Below are 23252 nucleotides of genomic sequence, written 5' to 3'. Positions count from 1 at the left end.
AAACCAGCAATTTCTGCGCAGAACATAGAGATTGAATGCAAGGCTATAATTCAATTTCAGGTTTTCTGCTGATGATGTAACCCACCAGAGCTTGTTGGTTTATGAACAACAGGACGCAGACACTGAATTATGGCGTATGTCAGTGAAGAGAGAGAAAGAATTGGCACCCACAACCCAAAGATAATACTTTCTTTCCATTCAAATTTGAGACATGGAAAAGCATGATTTTTATAACGTTTAAGAAAGAGTTCATCTCTGAATAATTTTATATTTTATAAAAGAAAACTAGCAAGAGCAATTTGGAAAAAAAAAAAAGTCAAATCTATGCTCAAGAGCTCATATAATACAGAGATGATGCCAGAGAGTCCACAGTTATATCCAGCATTTTGCTTGCCTGAAGTGTTTCTGAATTTGCTGAGAAAAACCACGGCATCTCCCTTCTAGAAACAGCATGTGCAAAGCATTATATTAGTTCATTCATGGCCCTGGCTTCTGAAATTGTTGTCTGTACTAATAGTAACACAATATTTTTCTTTTTTATTTATTGATATCTTTTGAGAGGAGAATGAGGAGGAAAGTATAGGCAGAATAAGTAAAAGCTACAATATATTACTTTACAAGGGTAATCATTAAGGTGCTTTCTAATAGAATTCTTTATCTTTCAAGTTTCCACAATGGTGCAGGTGCCAAATTTAAAATAGTCAGCTGAATTACTATGCTGTGTAGAAGTAGACGCTAAATCTTCAGTAAAGAGGGTGTCTCAATTTAGGTATCGAGAGGCAATCCCTGACACAAGGGTTCTAGGGCAGGTATTTTATTCGGGAGATGTTAGGAGGGAGACTTCGTGGCCCAAATGTTTAAAGTCAACAAAAGGTTGGCATTTCTAATCTACTCAGTGGCTCTGTGGGAGAAAAACATGGCAATCTGCTTCTGTAAAGATCATAAACAAGAAAACCTTATGGGGCAGTTCTACTCTGTCACATGGGGTTGCTATGAGTTGAAATCATCTGGATGACACCCATCAACAACAACAACAGGAACATATTCCCTGGGTAGTGCAAATCGTTACAGCGCTTGACTGCTGATGCAAAGGTTGGAAGTTCCGTTCCACCCAGAGATGCCTCAGAAGAAAGGCCTGGCACATACTTCCAAAAAATCAACCACTGAAAACAGTATGTAGCACAGTTCTACCTGACACACTTGGGGTCTCCATGAGTCAGAGTCCACCAGACAGCAACTCGGAGCATGGGCAGGGAAGAAAAGAAGTGTTAGAGAAAAGGGAATACAGCTACTAATGGGTGGTTATTAAACCAGCTACCTCAGTGGCCACTAGAGTCTAAGCCCTCAGGAAAACTCTGGGAAACATTGTAGAACACATGCCTTAGCAGTGCCTCTCAAGAAGGACAAGGACGTTGAGTTTTTATATGTTTTACAGACATTGCTTGAATTTTGCCTGGGACAGAGGTTTGATGTTAATTCAGAAAAAGCCCTCAGGCCTAGAGGAGAAGATACTGGCAGTTAGAAGTCAAGGTCAGAGAGTTCTGAACTGGGCACTACCGGTGTCTGCTAGGTTGGAGCCCTTGATAGGCTTGAGTTCTAGTCATAGCTCTTCCACTCATCAGAAATGCAATCATTGAGCAAGTCTCAATTTCTCGGCATCTTTGCAAAAGGAGTGATTAAAGCAGACATATTTTTTCTTCTAACTTTTTTCTTATTGTTGTAATATAGTTAACACAAAATTTGCAAATTCAACGGATCTTGCAAGTACAAATCAGTGACAATTACATCAATCATGTTGTGCAGCCATCACCACAGACAGAAACCCAATGCTTCCCAAACAGTGATTCCCCATTACCCTCCTCTTCCCCACTGCTGGTAACTACTGATCTCTATACATTTACCTATTCTAGGTATTTCATATTAGTGAGATCATACAGTCTTTGTCCTTTTGTGACTGACTTATTTCACTCAGCATAAATTTTCAAGGTCCACCCATATTGTAGCATGTGCCAGGGCTTCATTTCTCTTTACAGCATGGATCCATTGTATGTATGTACCACATTTTGTTTACCCATTCATCTCTTGATAGACGTTTGGATTGTTTCCACCTTTTGCCTGTTGAATAGTGAAGCAATGAGCATTAGTAGACAAGTGTCTGTTTGCATCACTGCTTTCAAGTCTCTTGGGTATATACCTGAGAGTGGAATTGCTGGGTCATATGATAGCTCTTTTTGAGAAACCGTCAAACTGTTTTCCACAGCAGGCAGATAATTTTTAAAGACCTGCCCCTTGTAATATTTTATGGTCTTGAAATTTACCATGTATCAGACTACTAGGTTCTTTAGGACCAAGACTATATCTTTGAGCTTCCAAGGCCTGGCGTAATATCTGCCACATGGCATCCTCCCCACACCCTACAAGCCCTTCTCATACCTGCCTCCCCATATGAGCAAAAAGCACCATCTGCCCACTTCTTAAACATTATGATTTCCTCTCACCCATAGCCAGTTCATTCAAACTTGTGTTGGTTTACCACCAAAATATATATCAAATCTGACCACTTTCACTCTCTCCACTGCTACAAACCTAATCTAAGCCACCACCTCTCCTCACCTGGCCTGTGACAGGAGACTTCCATTCTTCTCATCTTTTCTTCACTAAGCAGCTGGTGTGCTTTTTTGAAATATTCATCTATTTTGCTGCTTCAGAAAGTTTCTATTGCAATGAGATTAAAATCCATATTCTTGATCATGATCTATGAAGCAGGCCCTTCCTTCATGATCTTTCTCTCCTGCTTAACTCTCCCAAATCATTTCTCATCACTATTCCTCTTATTCATTTTACTTCAGATACTCCAGCTATTCTTCTGTCACTGTAAAAAAAAAAAAAAAAAAAAAGTACTTACTCTCTTCTCACTGCCCGCTAGCCTAGAATGTGTTTTTACAGATCTTGGCCTGGTTACATTATTTCAGTTCTCACCTTAAATTCACCCTCTTCTGAGAAACTGCTGAAGTAGCATTACTAGCAATCACTATCTGTCCCATTACTCTATCTTATTTCTTTCACAGCACTTACCATTATCAAAAATTATCTTTCTTATTTGTCTATTTATTTTCTAATTTCCCCAAATGAAATTTAAGTTTCACGAACACTGAGGCTTAGGTGTGGGCATTCATTACTGTATCCCCAACACCTAACACAGTGCAAGACATTTGATAATGAACACACATCCAGTAAAATACTTGTCTAATGAATGAATAGGAGGTCTTCAATAAATGATTGCTAATTTGAACTGAACAAAACTATTATTTTTCAGATATATTTATTGATACTTTGGGCCTCAAGGAAATGAAGATGCTAAAGATGCCACTGTATATCTTAGTTATCTAGTGCTCCTATAACAGAAATACCACAAGTGGATGGTTTAAACAAAGAGAAATTTATACTCTTACTGTCTAGTAGGCTACAAGTCCAAATTCAGGGCATCAGCTCCAGGGGAAACCTTTCACTTTTCTGTTGGCTCTGGAGAAAGGTCCTTGTCATCAATCTTCTCCCTGTCTAGGAGCTTGTCAGAGCAGAGAACCAAGGTCCAAAGGACATGCTCCTGGCTCTGCTTTCTTGATGGTATAAAGTCCCCATGTCTCTCTTCTCACTTGTCTCTTATTATATCTCAAAAGAGATTGGCTCAAGACACAATCTAATCTTGTAGATTGAGTCCTGCTCATTAGCATAACTGCCACTAATCCCATTTCAACAACTTCATAGAGGTAGGATTTATAACACATAGGAAAATCACATCAGATGAAAAAATGGTGGATAATAACACAATACTGGGAATTATGGCCTAGCCAAATTGATACAAATATTTTTGGGGGACACAATTCAATATATGACACTGTATAAAATTAATTTCAAGGAGTAGCATGATAAGCAGAATAATGGTCTCACAAAGATGTCACGTCTTAATCCTGTGAGTATGTTAATTACAATGCAAAGAGGGATTAAGTTTGCAAATGGATTAAATTGCTAATTGTTGTTGTTGTTGTTAGGTGCCCTGGAGGCATTTCTGACTCATATTGACCCCATGTACAACAAAGGAGAACACTGCACCGTCCTGCGCCATCGTCACAATTGTTGTTATGCTTGAGCCCATCGTTGCAGCCACTGTGTCAATTCATCTCATTGAGGCTCTTCCTGTTTTTTGCTGACCTTCTACTTTACCAAGTATGATGTCCTTCTCCAGGGACTGATCCCTTCTGATAACATGTCCAAAGTATGTGAGACGTAATCTCGCCGTCCTTGTTTCTAAGGAGCATTCTGGATGTACTTCTTCCAAGACAGATTTGTTCATTCTTTGAACAGTCCATGGTATATTCAATATGCTTCGTCAATACCACAATTCAAAGGCATTAATTTTTCTTTGGTCTTCCTTATTCATTGTCCAGCTTTCGCATGCGTATGAGGTGATTGAAAACACCATGGCTTGGGTCAGGCACACCTTAGTCTTCAAGGTGACATCTTTGCTTTTTAACACTTTAAAGAGGTCTTTTGCAACAGATTTGCCCTATATAATTCATCTTTTGATTTCTCGACTGCTGCTTCCATGGGTGTTGATTGTGGATCCAAGTAAAATTGCTAATTAGTGGACCTGAAAATAGGGGGATTATTCTGGATTATTCAGATGAGCACAATATACTCAGAAGGGTCTTTAAAAGTGGAAGAGCGAAGCATAAGAAAAGAGTCAGAAGAACATATGACTATGGAAACAGGCAAGAGAAATGTTGGTTTTGAAGATGGAGGAAGGGGCCATGAGCCAAGGAATGCAGGTGATCTCTAGAAAGCAGAAAAAGTCAAGGAAATAGATTCTCCCCTAAAGATTCCATAAGATAAGCAATCCTGCCAATATCTTGATTCTAGCCTAGTGACAGTGTGGGACTCTCACTTCCAGAACTGGAAAAATAATAAATTTGTGCTGTTAAAGCCAATATGTAAGAAGGAACACTAACTGTGGAACAGGATATTACATCCATCAAGCAAATCAAATTCTTTATTTGAGAGAGTTACAATTTTTAATTGTAGCATAATTATCCAATTGCTTGCATTCTGATTCCAGATTTACCAATCAATTCTTTAAATTATTTTTAATATTTTAATGAATATTAATAAGCAAATTCATCAAATCATCTATGTATTATCTTCAGTTCTTAACATCCACTCCATCAGGCTGGTACTTTGTAAACTCATCATAGAATGTGCATCTTACTAATAGTGAGTAGCCCGGTAGTTCTCAATAAAAATTAATAAATTTGCATGCTAATTTTTTTAGATCTCAATTTCTTGGGGCCTTGTGAGCAGTTGCCTGGATCCTGAATTCCTATGTGTGCTCTAAAAAATTTGTATTTTAGAGAACAAGAACTAGAATGCTGTAATGACATCAGTTACCATATTTTTATGCAAATAACACACACATTCTAAATTTGTTTGCAAATGGCACCCTCCACACGTGAGGTATTTTCACAAGCACACTATTCTAATTTTTTACAGTAACATGGAAAAAAATTAGCATAGCAGCCCTTATGAAAATACCTCTCTGGGGGGAGGATACGGTTAGCAAACAAATGTAGACGGTGCGTGTTGTTTGGGTAAAAATACGATATAGCTGGCCATCCTTTATTAAATGACATCTCTTTGAACCTGCGTATTTTTTTAAAAATGTAACAGAGCACAAGCCTTCTGATGTAAGATTTTTCTCATAATAGACAATAATGCAACTCTAAATAAGAGCCCTGGTGGTGCAGTGGTTAAGCGTTCAGCTGCTAACCAAAAGGTCAGCAGTTTGAATCCACTATCCAGTCTTTGGAAACCCTATGGGAAGTTCTACTCTGTCCTACAGGGCCGATATCAGTCAGAGTCGACTCGGCGGCAATAGGTTTTTTGGGTTTAGATAAGAGAAGTTGAAGTCGCGATCATACAAGGCATGAGAGCTAAAGTAAACTTTGTGAGAAAATAATTCCTTGCTTACATATCAAATGGCAAAACACCGTGACCTAAAAGAAAAGAGGGAATGGATAAAGTTCCCAGATAATGCAGGACATCCAGTTAAATTTTAATTTCAGATAAACAATAAACCTTTTTTTTAGTATAATTATATGTCAAATATTGCACAGTAATAGTCTTATAAATTTTAACAACTGATATCTTTTGAGAGGAAGAGGAAAAGAGAGGTATATTCATACTAAAATAGCATTCATTGTTTACCTGAATTTTAAATTTAACTGGGACTTCTGTATTTTTATTTGTTAAATCTGGCAGCCCTATAAGTGGGGAATGTTCTAAAAGCAAGTCTGTAGGGAAAATGTGTAGGTAAACAATGCAGTTGGTGGATTGAAATTGGGTTTCTAGTTGAGATCCAAACTCACTGTAATTTGATTTTGTGAGGGTGCATAAAGACAAAACCACATAGTGCAGTGACATCTTTCAGCTTTGGAGCCAGACAGATCTACATTTGAGTCCTGGCTCCTCCAACTTACCTCCTACCGTTAGACTTGGAGCAAGTTATTTACCTGCTCTGTGCTTCAATCTCTTCATTTCTAAAAAACACAGCAACAGTCCCTTGGTGTTTTTAATGAGGATTACATGAAATAATGCACAAAAAATACATTTTAAAATATTGTTGGGGTGAAATATTTCTAGGAATCTCCTTGGCACTGTTTCTCACGGCTATTTTCTTTTTTGATACATTTGAGAGTACTAATTTAAAAAAAAATGAAGTTAAAAAACATGTCAATAAAACGCATTTTCACAAACTGCAGGTAATATACATACTGAATATCAAATCTTTGACAAAGCTAAAAAAGAAATCTATCTGAGACAGGCTGAGAGTTGGGAAGCAGGGAGTGACTTTTACTTGTCATTTTGTAGTCAAATGGACTGTGAGAATTTCTATCTTTGACCATGTGCAAGTATTGCTTATTGAAAATGTCAAACAGAAAACTAGCCAGTAGTCACTGCTGAATCTCATTGGTAGGCTTTCTTATAACCCGTACTGAGATAAGCTCTATTTTAGAGACTGCTGATGGGCAGAACAAAGCATGTGAGAGATTCAGGTGCGAACATGGGTTGTGGCAGCTTCTCAGCCACTCAAGAGCCTGAAACAGAAACAGGGATATCAGAATGGCTACAACTTGAAGTTGCCTGCCGCATCACTGTGTCTGTCACTAGGGAAGTCAGTTCATTTTTGGTGACCTCCTTCCAAAGAGCATTGTCTCCTCAGTGATGTATCTGCTCCCCAGTGTTTTACCAGCATTGAAATCTCCAGAGCTGACTATATAACTTTCACTCCCAAGGAAGAAGCATTCTATGTTATTGACAGTATCAGCAGGTTAATTAAGAATTCTGCTCATGATGATGGTAAGAAAGCTGACATATTTTCAATATCAACTGTCATTACTCAAGCCAAAAGCATTACAGATTTTTGTTCAATAATAATCAAATATGTCATGGATTGGTGCAAGACACTTAATATCTACTCTGAACATAAAATCTAGTACAGGAAAAATATATACTTTCTAGATCACTGCTATTGTTCTCAGATATAATTGAATTTCTTAAGTGACAAAAAGTTTTGTAAGCTAGTCAATGCATGTTGCATTGAAGCAGGATGAGCAGCACTTTCATTTGATTCTGGTTTTAAAAAAAAAGAGAAATATGACAGGGAGTCAGTATACTACAGTGTAAGGCCCTCAATACCGCAATGCAGGAGACCTGGCTTCAAGTCTAGATTCTACTATTAATAGCAATCTGTTATTCAAATATCTGGTCCTCAGTTTGTTGGAGATCTGGGTAAGTTTTTCAGTGTTTTGAGCAAATGAACAGGTTTTGAAGGTAGATAGAGATTGGTCTAATACTTGGTGATAGTCCCTTCTGTCTCTTACTTAACCATTTGGAGTCTTATGTTCCTTTTTTGAAAAATGGGAATCATAAAACCAACTACCCAAGAGAGTTTTTCTGAGTTATACAAGGAAAGCATTGACTGTAGTGGGTGGTACATAGCAAGAGCTTGACAGGAAAGGTTCAAATTCTTCTCTGTCTTCTCCTTACTACTCCTCCTCTCCCACTGCTTCTTGGACCAGAGTCTGCAATTTTATATTTATGTATGGTATTATTACTTTGTTTTAGATTTTGCAATCAAGAGGGACTCAAATACTTTAAGATCCCTATAAAATTTATTTTTTATAACGAAATATCAATTGAATACTTGTAGGAACACAAGAAGTGCAGTGAGGAATAATAAGTTATATGCAATAGAATAATGAATCCAGTTAAAATAGAACACTTAATTATGGTTTACTGAAATCAAAATGTGAGTTATAAACATTCACTTGCCCATTTAGGAGAGTTAAGTGAAAAGAGAGAGAGAGTTATCTCAAGGAAATGGCTCACTTGGTTGTAGAGGCTGGTAAGTCCCGAGTCAGTGGGTCAGGCATCAGCCGGAGACTTCTCTTGACTCATGTAGCTGCAGGGACTGATGAACCCAAGATTGGCAGGTCAGATACCAGGATGCTGGCTCACAAGCTGCAGAAGCAGATGAATCCCAGGACTGGCAGGTAAGCTGCTAGCTCAAGTCCCAAGAACGGGAAGTCAGATGATGATGAGCCATATGCAGGATCCAGAGCAAAAGCCTTCCTAGAATTTCCATTTATATGCTGGAGGCAGACTACAGCTTCAAGGAAACTCCCTTTCAACTAATTGGCTGCTCACAGCAGATCTCATCATGGAGTTGATTAAATCATTACATAACTGACAAATTACATAACTACCAAACCACTGAGAATCATGGCCCAGCCAAGATGACACACAACCTTAACTATCACGGATGGGTTTATGATTTAAGAGGGGAAGGGGGTGTAAAGTATATAAATGTCAAGGCCAAGTTAGGATGATGCAAGATCTAGGGTACAAATGAATAAAGTGAATAAATATGAGCAAATATGAGGTTCAGATAACAGAAATGCAATTCTCTTATCTAGAGGGTACTTCTCCCCTACTCCAACTATGTGAGAACCCCTATTTATCCTTTAAGACCAAAATTAATTGTCACAATCTCTAGTGAGACTTATCTCACCTCACCCTCACCAAGAAACAAGTAGTGACTTTAAGTGTAATGAGTTTTTTTGTAACTTAAAAACTGTATTGATGAACCTGTTGCATTGCATTACAATTTATTTGTAAATTACTTACGAATACCTTCATGGCATAGACTAAAACTTACTCATCTCTATTTCTCCGATATCTCATCCAGACCTTACTTACAGTGAGATTCAATTACATGTGGATTGAACAGCTTGACTATTCCTATTAAGCAAAAAAAAAAAAAAAAAAGATGTTGAAAATAGAAAGGGCAGAGCATAGATGGAGTTCTTACAGAAAGTAGAGAAGTTTCTAACAGTTATTAACTGGTGTATGTTTATTAATCAATTACAAATAAAAGCATTTATAAGCAGCAAAGAGTGAAGTTGGGGTTGGATATCATGAATATACAACATAATTAATTAATCTAGTTTTATTCACTAGCACTTTATTGAACACATACAGTTTATGACACTAGTTTAAGTATCAAGGAAAAAAAAGATGAATAGTACAGCCTCTGTTGTTTAGAAGCTCACAAGCAGTTTCATGATGTCCTCTCATAAACACAGCAGCAGTAGAAGGAACGGTAATTAGTAGGGTTTCTCAAATACTTGTTTTAAAAAGGTTGATAAGAACTACTTAGGATGAAGGAGTCTTGCTGCTACGAAACCATGATTGTAATGATTGACCATGGAGTCTGGGCTGGGTACGGAGTCATGGGAGGTGAAAAAAGGAATTGGATACTGCAAGAATAGAGAAGGATGGGAAGAGAAAAGGCAGTGAGTAGATTCAATAGAAGTTTAAAAAGTGGTATGGGAGATTATGACTCAAAAAATAATTTTTTAAGTAGATCTTTAAATTCTTAGGCTGCATGATTAAGTCTAGTTTTAAAAAAAAAGTTACAAACACTGCAGGGTCGCCAATACCCTACCTCACTGAGGAAACCAGTAATGGTCTAAAATAAAATGGCTTCGAGGAAAGCTTTTGGGTGACCATTATGTGTGACAATAACAAACAAAATAGAATATAGTCACAGATTTCTGCTTTGATGTGAAATGATAAGTGTATATGGACACAAAAACATTTGCTCTGCAGCTTTGAGTCTAAACTTACTGTTGAGTTGATTTGAAAACGTTTTGATCAAGTATACCATTTTCAAAAATCTACAGAGCAGTGGCAGGGGTATATTACAGAGCCAGAAGATAGTTTCAGAAACAATCAACAATATTATTGCCAGAGTCAAAAGATTTTTGGAGATGGTTTCAGAAAAGTGTAGACTTTTATTATGTTTCCTATCTGAAGTATATATACAATTATTGTTAAATGGATAAAGAAAATATATGACCAATCTATGGTATCAAAGTTTCATTGAAGGTAGCTTAAAGAGAAGTAAATCTTGAGCAACAATTTAGCTTGTGGACATGTGGAGAGTATATCTGCTGAAATATGTAATTATTGAATGTCAATACAAAAAATAATGTATCAGACAAACATTTTATCTGTAAATTTCAGTATAGTCAGTATGAAAGTATGATAGAAAGCATTTTGAACATAATGTAATGTTGCGAACAGTGATTTAGTGGTCACTTGGAATTTCAAGAAAATTTTTACTTGAAGAAGTGAAAAGAGGAAGGATTCAACTGTACTTATCAGACATAGCCAGTATAACCTCACTCATAAGTCACATTCAGTCTTCTGAACAGGGATGTGGGAATGTGGGACAGGATTTGACGCCAGAAGTTCAAATCTCTATTTCCAATAGAATATAGAAAAAAATATTCTAATATTGATATTCAAGAAGTCCAATTTTAAGGGCTAGCATGGCGGGTCAGGGAGTGATATAAATCTACTAGATTTTAGCTCAGACACACTTCCATAAATCACAACAACAGCCTAGTTTTATGTCATGGAATCCGTACATGGGATCTGGCGCCCAGGGAAAGGGTGCACAGGAGCTAGGCAGTGAGGCAGGGAACTGAAGTGAGAACCATGACAAAGGAACTAGCAATCACGTCAATTAATCAACCTAAAAACACACAGTGCGCATTAAGTAGGAAGTTTACAAGATGATTTTCATATAGGTATCTAGTTAGTTCACAATAACCAAAAGGTATAAACAACCTAAATGTCCATCAACAGATGAATGGATAAACAAAATGTAGTATATACATACCACAGAGTATTACTCAACCCTAAAGAGAAATGAAGTCCTGGTATATGCTACAACATGGATGAACCTAGAAAACATGCTGAGTGAAATAAGTCAGTCACAAAAGAACAAATGTTTTATGATTTCATGTATATGAAATAAGCAAATATATAGAAACCAAGGATTATTAGTAGTTACCGGGGTGGGAGAGAAGGAGGATGGGAGTATTTTACTTAGGGGACATTGAGTTTCTGTTAATGGTGGTAGAATAATTTAGAAAAGGATAGTGATGAAGTTTGTACAACATGAAAATTGCAATCAGTGTCACTGAAGTGTACATGTGGAAATTGTTGAATTGGTGCAAGTTTTGTTGTGTATATTTTCGTCACAATTAAAAAAAAAAAAAGAAAGAGAAAGAGACCAAAAAAAGAAGCCTGAAAGGGAGAGAAACACAAAGGTCTTAATAAAATTGAAGAGAAGGCATAATAATACTTGTGAGAACATGGTGGGGTAGAAGGTTAGGAAACTACGGAAAAGGGTAATTTGATAGCTTAAAATAATTCAGTGGAAAATTTTAAGTAATAGCAAACCTGGAATGGCCCTAAAATGGGTTTCCATAAAGGAATGGAAATTCAAACTTCAGAAAAGTTGAAATTAAAACGATGAAGGGAGAAACATCAGCCAAAAAGTTTAAATTTCAGAGCGATTTTTAAGAACCAAGAAATCATAAATCTACAGACCTCTGCACTGTTGCTTGGTGATTTTAACATGTCTTTCCCAATCAAATCCATCATATGCTTTTAGGGTTTTTTGTGTGTGTGTCTACATCTGTGTGTCTGCGTTTGTGTATGTCTGTGTCTGTGTGTGTCTGTGTGTCTGTGAAGGGGGCCAAGGTACTGTTGGAAGAAGTCAAAATCTGGAAAGAAAGCGAAAATGGTTACTGAGTTCATTTTATATACATAAACACACATATATATATATATATATATACATCTCTTCATTCTCTTTTCCTTAATCATAGTTTAATGCTGAAAAGTTAAAAAAAAATGATTTTTAATGCTAATAATAGTCTTTCATAAGGGATATCGTGTTGTTGTTGTTAAGTACCATCGAGTTGCTTCCAACTCATAGCAACCCTATGTACAACAGAACAAAACACTGCCCGGTCCAGTGCCATCCTCACAATCTTTGCTATGCTTCAGCACATTGGTGCAGGCACTGTGTCAGTCAATCTTATTGAGGATTTTCTTCTTTTCCACTGACCCCTCTACCTTAATAAGCATGATGTCCTTCTCCAGGGACTGGTACCTCTTGATAACATGTCCAAAGTATGTGAGACGATGTCTCGCCTTCCTTGCTTCTAAGGAGCATTCTGGCTGTATATCTTCCAAGACAGATTTGTTTGTTCTTCTGGCAGTCCATGGTATATTCAGTATTCTTAGCCAACACCGTAATTTAAAGGCATAAATTCTTCTTCAGTCTTCCTCATTCATTGTTCAGCTTTCACAAGTATATGAGACAATTGAAAACACCCTGGCTTGGGTCAGGCGCACCTTAGGCCTTAAAGTGACATTTTTGCTTTTTAACAATTCAAAGAGGTCTTTGCAGCAGATTTGCCCAAAGCAATTAGTCTTTGATTTCTTGACTGCTACTTCCATGGGTGTTGATTGTGGATCCAAGCAAAATGAAATCCTTGACAACCTCAATCTTCTCTGTTTATCATGATGTTGCTTATTGATCCAGTTGTGAGGATTTTTGTTTTCTTTAAATTGAGGTGTAATCCATACTGAAGGCTGTGGTCTTTGATCTTCATCAGTAAGTGCTTCAAGTCCTCTTCACTTTCAGCAAGCAAGGTTGTGTCATCTGCATATAACATATTGTCAAAGAGTCTTCCTCCCGTCCTGATGCCACGTTGTTCTTCATATAGTCCAGCTTCTCAGATTATTTGCTCAGCATACAGATTGAATAAGTATGGTAAAGGATACAACCTGATGCACACCTTTCCTGACTTTAAACCATAGAGTATCCCCTTGTTCTGTTTAAACGACTGCCTCTTGATTTATGTACGATTCCTCATGAGCACAATTAATTGTTTTGGAATTCCCATTCTTCACAATGTTATCCATAATGTGTTATGATCCACACAGTTGAATGCCTTTGCATAATCAGTAAAACATAGGTAAACATCTTTCTGATATTCTCTGCTTTCAGCCATGATCCATCTGACATTAGCAGTGATATCCCTTGTTCCATGTCCTCTTCTGAATCCAGTTTGAATTCCTGGCAGTTCCCTGTCAATGTACTGCTGCAACTGCTTTTGAATGATCTTCAGCAAAATTTTACTTGTGTGTGATATTAGCAATACTGTTCGATAATTTCTGTATTCTGTTGGATCACCTTTTTTGGAATGGGTACAAATATGGATTTCTTCCAATCAGTTGGCCAAGTAACTGTCTTCCATATTTCTTGACAGAAGAGTGAGCGCTTCCAGTGTTGCATCTGTTTGTTGAAACATCTCAGTTGGTATTCCGTCAATTCCTGGAGCCTTGTTTTTCGCCAGTGCCTTCAGTGCAGCTTGGACTTCTTTCTTCAGTACCATAGGTTCTTGATCATATGCTATATCCTAGAATGATTGGATGTTGACTAATTATTTTTGGTACAGTGACTCTGTGTCTTCCTTCTGTCTTCTTTTGATGCTTCCAGCGTTGTTTAATATTTTCCTCCTAGAATCCTATAATATTACAACTCAAGGCTTGAATTTTTACTTCAATTGTTGCAGCTTGAGAAATACCCAGCATGTTCTTCCCTTTTGGTTTTCTAACTCCAGGTCTTTGCACATTTCATTACAATACTTTACTTTGTCCTCTCAAGCTGCTCTTTGAAATCTTCTGTTCATCTCTTTCACTTCATCATTTCTTCAAGAGCAAGTTTCAGAGTCTCTTCTGACATCCATTTTGGTCTTTTCTTTCTTTCCTGTCTTTTTAATGACATCTTGCTTTCTTTATGTGTGATGTCCTTGATGTTATTCCATAACTCATCTGGTCTTTGGTCATTAGTGTTCAGTGTGCCAAATCTATTCTTGAGATGGTCTCTATATTCAGGTGGGATACACTCAAGATCATACTTTGGCTCTCTTGGATTTGTTCTAATTTTCTTCAACTTAAACTGGCATATGGTCTGTTCCATGGTCAGCCTCTAAGAGCCTTGGAATACTGTAGGCAAGTTAAAAGATTAGTACAATTCTCAATAGGATACAAAGCAAACATATTAAGCACCCACTATGTTCAAGTCTTATCCTCTGTAAAATAGCTTCACAAAACACATACACCTAGTAGCATGAATAAATTCTGTAGCCTGTCCTTGGACTCAGAGCAGAAATTGACCGAATGCCTGAGATTGTTTCAATCCTTCAAATTGTTTCGTGTTTTGTGCTTTTTTACGGGAATCATAGGCTTTAATTCTAAAATATCGAAATAAAGCAGACCTGGGTTCTAATCTCAGCTTAGTCATTTACTAAATATGTTATGCTTTAAGCTGTATTTTCTTTGCAATTTAAATTATGTTTCTATATTAGTTCAGACTCTTAATGTACCATGTAGTAGAAAATACGACTTATACTGGCTTACAAAATAAAGGCATCTATTGGTTTATATAAGTGAAAATTTCAGAATTAAGTCCAGCTCCAGGGTTGGTTGATCCAGTGGTTTAATAGTGCCACCAAGGACCGGCTCAGTTATAGTTCTTTGTTGTGGTTTTCATGGTATCAAAAGATGGTTCTCAACAGTTTTTAAACCAATCACATGATTTCTAGCCCAGACTGAGAGAAAGAAAGTGAGCAAGAGGGTACACTTTTTCATTAACCATTGATCAAAAATCACAGGCTTTATTCTGATTGGACCGTGGAGGATGAAGGTGAATCCCAAACCATAAAGCTACTACTTAATGATGGAGGCCATATTCCGCCACAGAAAATCTGGGTGCTATTAGGAATAGGAAAGAAGCAGAAAATGCTGACTACATCCTCATCAAAATATTTCTACCTAACTACCTGAAAGGGTTAATTCAAAGATTTTATCTGTCTTGTTTAGTTTTACAAGCATCTAGCACAGAGCTTGGGACATAATATGCACTCAATAAAAATTTGGTGACTGAAAGAAGGTTGTCATGAGAATGAAATGAGTGACTTAACAAATAGCCCATGCACTCTAAAAATATTTTATTCTTTTTGCGTTTACACATAAAGACACTGGTTTTCAGAAATATTAAACTTATTGATAAAGTATGTTTAATTAGCCATGCTGAAGCTAAAACTCAAATTTGCTCATTCAAAGAAATTTTTAGAATATATCTTAGTTATCTAGTACTGCTATAGCTATAACAAAAATACCACAAGTGGATGGCTTCAACTAAGAGAAATTTATTCTCTCACAGTTTAGGAGGCTAGATGTCCAAATTCAGGGTGCCAGCTCCAGGGAAAAGCTTTCTCTCTCTGTTAGCTCTAGAGGAAGGTTCTTGACATCAATCTTCCCTAGTCGAGGAGCTTCTCAATGCAGGGACCCCAGGTTGAAAGCATGTGCTATTCTCCTGGCTTTTGTTTCTTGGCGGTATGAGGTCCCCACATCTCTGTGCTTGCTTCTCTCTTTTATATCTCAAAAGAGTTTGGCTTAAGACACAACCTAATCTTGTAGATTAAGTCCTGCCTCATTAACATAGCTGTCTCTAATCTTGCCTCATTAATATCATAGAGGTAGGATTTACAACACTTAGGAAAATCACATCAGATGACAAAATGGTGGACAATGGCATAATACTGGGAATCATAGCCTAGCCAAGATAACAGAATATAAGAACTTCTTTAGCAATGTAGAAAATTAATCCTATTTATCCACCTGATGATATGTAGATTTAACATCTATAAGAACATACAAGACAAAAAGCCACAATATTTCAGTAACACTTTTTAAGAATATGTGCATTTTAGTAAACATAATAAAATTTACAATGGTTGCTCCTGTGTCAAAGTTATGTTTATTTACATGTGTACATATATGTATCTATAATGTAGACATATGGATACATAAATATGGATCACATAAAACTATGCCTTGTAGCATCCCATAATTCATAACCTCTGATTTATAAAATTTGAAGAATACATATATGTGAAAGAATATTAATTAACCAAAAATTCTTGGAAAGCGTAAGTATTCTCAGATTTCTTACAATGTAATGTAATACGTGAGACTTGTAATGAAAGGATTGAAATTACTGTCCAAAATCAATATCATTTTAATTACATGAGAACTTGTGTCTGTGCCTGTAACATTTTGATGTGCATATAAAGGTACAGGTATTTATGAATACATTTAAAGCTCTACAATTTCTGATGTATAAGTATACAAATACATTTACACTATCAAGTATTTGTATAAAAAGAAAATATGAGAAAGTGTCCTGATTATTTTGACTGAACTACAGCTAATATCAAGGAACATTAAAGTATTTACTTGTCTCACACAGAGAATTAGAATTATGCACTTTTCTCTGGGATATTTACTGTACTTTAGAACATCTGAAATAGTGTTATATCTGTCCCTGCACCTTTCTGTGTATTTGATCTATCAGACTCAATAGACTGTGACCTCTCCCAACTATATATCCTACACCTGTGGCCTCCTGTGGTGCTTACCAATGTACCAATGGCTTGTATTCTAGACTTATCATATGATTGTTGTGAGAACACTTTTTATTGGCCTATGTTATTCTCATTACCATATTTGATATGAATTTAATAGCTAGAACCCCTCAGGAGATTCATTTCCAGGGTTGAAATAAGTGATTAATGACAACCTGTTTAATCAAGTGATTTTTTTTTTTTTTAACAGTAGTTCTCAATCAGAGGCAATTTTGTCTCCAAGGAAACATTTGGCAATGTCTAGAGATATTTTTGGTTGTCACAACTGAAGTGTGCTACTGGCATCTAGTAGGAAGCGGCCAGGAGTGCTGCTAAACATCCTGCAATGCACAGGACAGCCTCCCACAACACCAAAAAAAAACCATTCAGTCAAAATGTCAATAATGCTGAAATGAGAAATACAGGTTTATAATATCATATTACTCTATTCCAAAGCTCTAAAATGACTGCTTATCTTTTTTGTGCAAATAGTAGTAAAAGTAACATCACTCTTATATAAAGTTAGAATCCATTAGTAACCAAATGAGGCAACACATTCAGGGAAGAAAAAAGAAATCTTGACTTTAGATCTATCTACCTACCAACCTACCTACCCACCTATTTACCTATCTATCTGTCTATCTATCATCTATCATCTATCTATCTGTCTGTACCTGTACACATACTAACATAATTTGAAAAAGGAACATATTTTGTTGTACAAGTATATACTTTTTCTTAAAATGTTTACTCAGTGATTATGTTCAGTTAAGGCATATAAAGTTGAAGGGCATAGTAAAGAACTTTAAGATGCCTACTGGAAGTTAGAACCTTACAAGTTTTGCAGACTTTAGTCTGAGTGAAATGGTGTAGAAAGGCATTTTTTGTTAAGATGCAGTTGTCTTTTAAATTGCTAAAAATCACTGAAGAGGTAACTACACAATCTGCACTTCCATCAAGTGCCAGTTGCAGAACATTTTTTGGACATAAACACAGATAACAAAGAATAATAATATATCTCAAGGGGTATTATAAGGCTGTAATTCCTTCAAGAGTGCATGTAATGTCATAAATTGTAGGAGAAAACTCAAGGCAGTTTAGTCATAGGAACCCTGAGATGAAATTACAGCTTTTATAATCCCCTGAGAGGATGTTCTTTTGGTATAATGGAAACTGTAGTCGTTTAGAAGTACCCTGCTCCCTTGGCCCCCCAAAATACAATGGTCATTGGAAGATTGAAAAACACTAAGCAGGTGACTGAAAAGTGACTTGAACTGATTGTAAGAATAATAGAAAAATTATATTGAAGCCATTATGATATCTACTAAATATAATATCTTACTAAAATAAGAGTTATAGAAGACACCTACGAACTTGCAGCTGTAAGAAGAGATTTTTACAGGTATAAACATAAAGATACTAAAACATATATTGCTAAAGCTTAGCCAGCTTTGCATTAAATATATAAAAGACTTTTATAGCCATATGAAAAAAAAATCATTATATTAAAGGTCAGTAGCTAAATAAACAAATGCACCAGATTAAAAAGAATAAAGCTAAATATCATGGGGTGTTGAAAAAGCATAAACCAAAACCAAACCCATTGCCATTGAGTGGATTCTGACTCATAACAGCATAAGATTCACAAAATATCACAACTGTAGGCTATATTTAAAATTTAAGTTATCAGAACCTCAAGGCATACTGTTTAATTTCAAAACTCTTATATTTGGCATGAATTACATAATGTGTGTATTAATATACCCAAGTGAGCCATCTAATAGAGAGTTATGTTTGGTAAACATTTCAAGTATATAATAAATGTAAATAGACAATAAATAAATTTACTTTAAACAGACAAATATGATAAATTATGTGCAATAGTTTTGTTATTGTCAACTTTAATAATCATAGTCCTAACTGGGGGTTGAAATGCATAATCTAAGCCAAAATTTATAAAGCATTTTTATAGTTTTCAGAGATGAAAATTTTTAAAAAGTAAGTTGATGTTAGAAGATCCTGTCTGAAAAAGATCAAAATCTCAAGATTCTGAATTCCTTTTCACTAGTTTTCTCATTTTTCTCAGGAAGAAGTCTAACCACAAATTTCATGAACAGACACATTGTCTAAGTAGATCAATGCTCAGGCCTGTTTAACATTATTTCGTCTCACCGTCTATAATTATGAGTATTTCTCTGGAAGCCAAGGCTTTGTAATAAATGAAATTAAAATAATTTGAACATAAAGTTGCTTTTTAAAATATTGCTTTTACATAAAATATGTTTCCTTCCTCTAAAATATAAAATAAATATATTTGAAGATACTTTAATGGCTAGTTGTCAGAATAAAAAAAAAAAAAACGGGTCCACAATGCCAGGGTCATCAATGAAAAATAAAACTACCGTTATTTGGCTCAAATCTTGTCATTGATTTTATTTTTATATTGTTGATTTAATTGTATCTAAAAGAAAATTGAATTTTTTTGCCTAATAACATTTGAAGGCTTTGCTTGCCTAATTATAAGTATCTGAACCATTGTTTGTCATTCTATTTTTTTATTTGCTGTTATATTCTTAATTGCTACTAATTAATAAGACATTGCCCTGTAATGTGTGGTATGACTTTTAGATATAATCAATATCATCAATATCAATAATAATAAACTGTTAGGCATTTAGATCTTGCATAAAGTAAAATACAATATATTTGCTGCATCGAGGGGATCATTTTAATAGCATAGAAATACAAAATCCATGAACATGAAGAAATTGTTTCAAATGCTTTTCACCTCCTTAGACTCTTAAGAAACTCAGTTGCACTCTTCAGATTTCTCTGTGCTCTGGTGAGGTTGACAACTGGATAGTAGCCTAAATCGGAGGTCCCCAGATTTTTAACAAAATTTAGTAAAATTGAAAAATATGTACATGCAGAATTGCATAAGTTTGTAAACAAACAAAAACCTAATACTGGCTATTTAAAATCATTTCATAAAAGAAAAATATATTTTAACTTCTAAAATGTAAAATGGATAAACAGGATATAATCTTAAACAAAGACTAGGCCTTCAAACTGAAAAGAGCCCTGGTGGCGTAGTGGTTTCCTCAGCAGTTCGAACCCACCAACCCCTCTGCAGGGAAAGATGTGGCAGTCCGCTTCCCTAAAGAATGTTATTGTTAGGTGCCCTCCAGTAGGTTCCGACTCATAGCAACCCTATGTACAACAGAACGAAACACTGCCCTGTCCTGCGTCATCCTCGCAACTGTTGTTAGGCTTGAGCCCATTGTTGCAGCCACTGTGTCAATCCATCTCACTGAGGGACTTCCTCTTTTTCAGTGACCGTCTAATTTACCAAGAAAGATGTCCTTCTCCAGCAACTGGCCGCTCCTGATAACATATCCAAAGTACGTGAGACAAAGTCTTGCCATCCTTGTTTATAAGTAGCATTCTGGCTGTACTTCTTCCAAGATAGATTTGCTCGTTCTTCTGGCGGTCTATGGTATATTCAATATTTTTCACCAATGCTATAACTCAAAGGCATCAATTCTTCTTCAATCTTCTTTATTCATTGTCCAGCTTTCACATGCATATGAGGTGATTGAAAACACCAGGGCTTGGGTCAGAGGCACCTTAGTCCTTAAAATGACATCTTTGCTTTTTAACACATTAAACAGGTCTTTTGCCGCATATTTGCCCAATGCAATACATCCTTTAACTTCTTGACTGCTGCTTCCATGGGCATTGATTGTGAAACCAAGTAGAATGAAATCCTTGAAAACATCAATCTTTTCTCCGTTTATCACAATGCTGCTTATTCGTCCAGTTGCGAGGATTAGTGTTTACTTTATGCTGAGGTGAAATCAATAATGAAGGCTGTAGTCTTTGATCTTCATCAATAAGTTCTTCAAGTCCTCTTCACTTTCTGCAAGCAAGGTTGTGTCACCTGCATATTACAGGTTGTTGATGGGTCTTCGTCCAATCCTGATAGCTCGTTCTTCTTCACATAGTTCATCTTCTTGGATTATTTGTTCAGGATACAGATTGAATAAGTATGGTGAAAGCATATAATCCTGATACACATCTTTCCTGACTTTAAACCATATAATGTCCCCTTGTTCTCTTCAAAGAACTGCCTCTTGATCTATGTACAGTTACCTCATGAGCACAATTAAGTGTTCTGGCATTCCCATTCTTTGCAATGTTAACCATAATTTGTTATGATCCACACAGTTGAATGCTTTTGTGTAGTTAATAAAACACAGGTAAACATTTTCTCATATTCTCTGCTCTCAGCCAAGATCCATCTGACATCAGCAATAGTATTTCTCATTCTCCATCCTCTTTTCAATCTGCTTTGAACTTCTGGTAGTTCCTGGTTGATGTACTACTGCAAAATCTTTTGAATGATCTTCAGCAACATTTTCCTTGTTTATGAAATTAATAATATTGTCCGATAATTTCTACATTGTTGGATCACTTTTCTTTGGAATGGGCACAAATATGGATCTCTTCCAGCCAGTTGGCCAGAAGCCTATCTTCCAAATTTCTTGACATGGTTGAGTGAGAACCTCCAGCACTGCATCTGTTTGTTGAAACATCTCAGTTGGAATTCTGTCAATTCCTGGAGCCTTGTTTTTCACCATTTCCTTCAGTGCAGCTTGGACTTCTTCCTTCAGTACCATCAGTTCTTGATCATATGCTACCACCTGAAATGGTTAAACGTCGACCAATTCTTTTGAGTCCAGTGACTCTGTGTATTCCTTTCATCTTCTTTTGATGTTCAATACTTTGCCCATAGACTCCTTCAAAATTGCAACTCAAGGCTTGAATCTTTTCTTCAGTTCTTTCAGCTTAAGAAATGCCTACTGTATTCTTCCTTTTTGATTTTCTAACTCCAGGTCTTTGCACATTACATTATAATTCTTTACTTTGTCTCCTCGAGCCGCCCTTTGAAATCTTCTGTTCAGCTCTTTTACTTCATCATTTCTTCTGTTCTCTTTAGCTACTGGATGTTCAAAAGTAAGTTTCAGAGTCTTTTCTGACATCTATTTTGGGCTTTTCTTTCTTTCCTGTCCTTTGTGTGTGTGTGTGTCAACTATTTCTTGAGTTTTTGCAATACAGGTCTCATACAATATTTGTCCTTTTGTGATTGACTTATTTCACTCAGCATAATTTCCTCCAGTTTCATCCATGTTATGAGATGCTTCACATATTCATCATCGTTCTTTATCGTTGCATAATACTTCATTGTGTGTATGTACCATAGTTTGTTTATCCATTCATCTGTTGGTGGGAATCTATCTTTTTGCTATTGTGAACAATGTTGCAATGAACGTGGGTATGCATATATCTGTTCTTGTGACAGCTCTTATTTCCCTGGGATATATTCCTAGGAGTGGGATTGCTGGATCATACGGTATTTCTATTTCTAGCTTTCTAAAGAAGCCCCATATCATTTTCCAAAATGGTTGTAACATTTTGCATTCCTACCAGCAGTGCCTGAGAGTTCTGATCTCCCCGCAGCCTCTCCAACATTTATTTCCAGTGTTTTTGATTCATGCCAGTAATGCCAGGGTGAGATGGTATCTCATTGTGGTTTTAATTTCTCTAATGGTTTGCATTTCTCTAATGGCTAGTGATCGTGAACATTTCCTCATGTGTCTGTTTGCCATGTGAATGTCTTCTTTAGTGAAGTGTCTGTTCATTTCCTTTGCCCATTTTTTAATCGGATTATTTGTCTTTTTGTTGTGGTGTTGGATTTTCTTGTAGATTTTAGAGAATAGACCTTTCTCTGACTTGCAATGTCCAAAATTTTTTTCCCAGTCTGTAGGTTCTCTTTTTACTCTTTTGGTGAAGTCTTTTAAAGAGCATAAGTGTTTGATTTTTGGAAGATGCCGGTTATCTAGCTTACCTTCTGGAGTTTGTGTGCTGTTGGTTATGGTTTGTATCCTGTTAAGGCCGTGTGTTAGGGCCTTTAGAATTGATCCTATTTTTCTTCTATGAACTTTACAGCTTTTGGCTTTATATTTAGGTCTTTGATCCATTTTGAATTAGTTTTTGTATATGATGTGATGTATGGGTCCTGTTTAATTTTTTTGCAGCTGGACGTCTAATTTTGCCAGCACAATTTGTTAAAAAGACCATCTTTGCCCCATTTGATGTACTTTGGGCCCTTGTCGAAGATCAAGTGACTGTAGGTGGATGGATTTACTTCTGGGTTCTCAATTCTGTTCCATTGGTCAATATATCTCTCATTGTACCAGTGCCAGGCTGTTTTGACTACCGTAGCTGTATAGTAGGTTC

The sequence above is a fragment of the Trichechus manatus genome, unplaced genomic scaffold (genome assembly GCF_000243295.1).
Source record: "Trichechus manatus latirostris isolate Lorelei unplaced genomic scaffold, TriManLat1.0 scaffold00003, whole genome shotgun sequence".
NCBI lineage: Eukaryota > Metazoa > Chordata > Mammalia > Sirenia > Trichechidae > Trichechus > Trichechus manatus.
Note: the sequence above shows the minus strand (reverse complement) of the source record.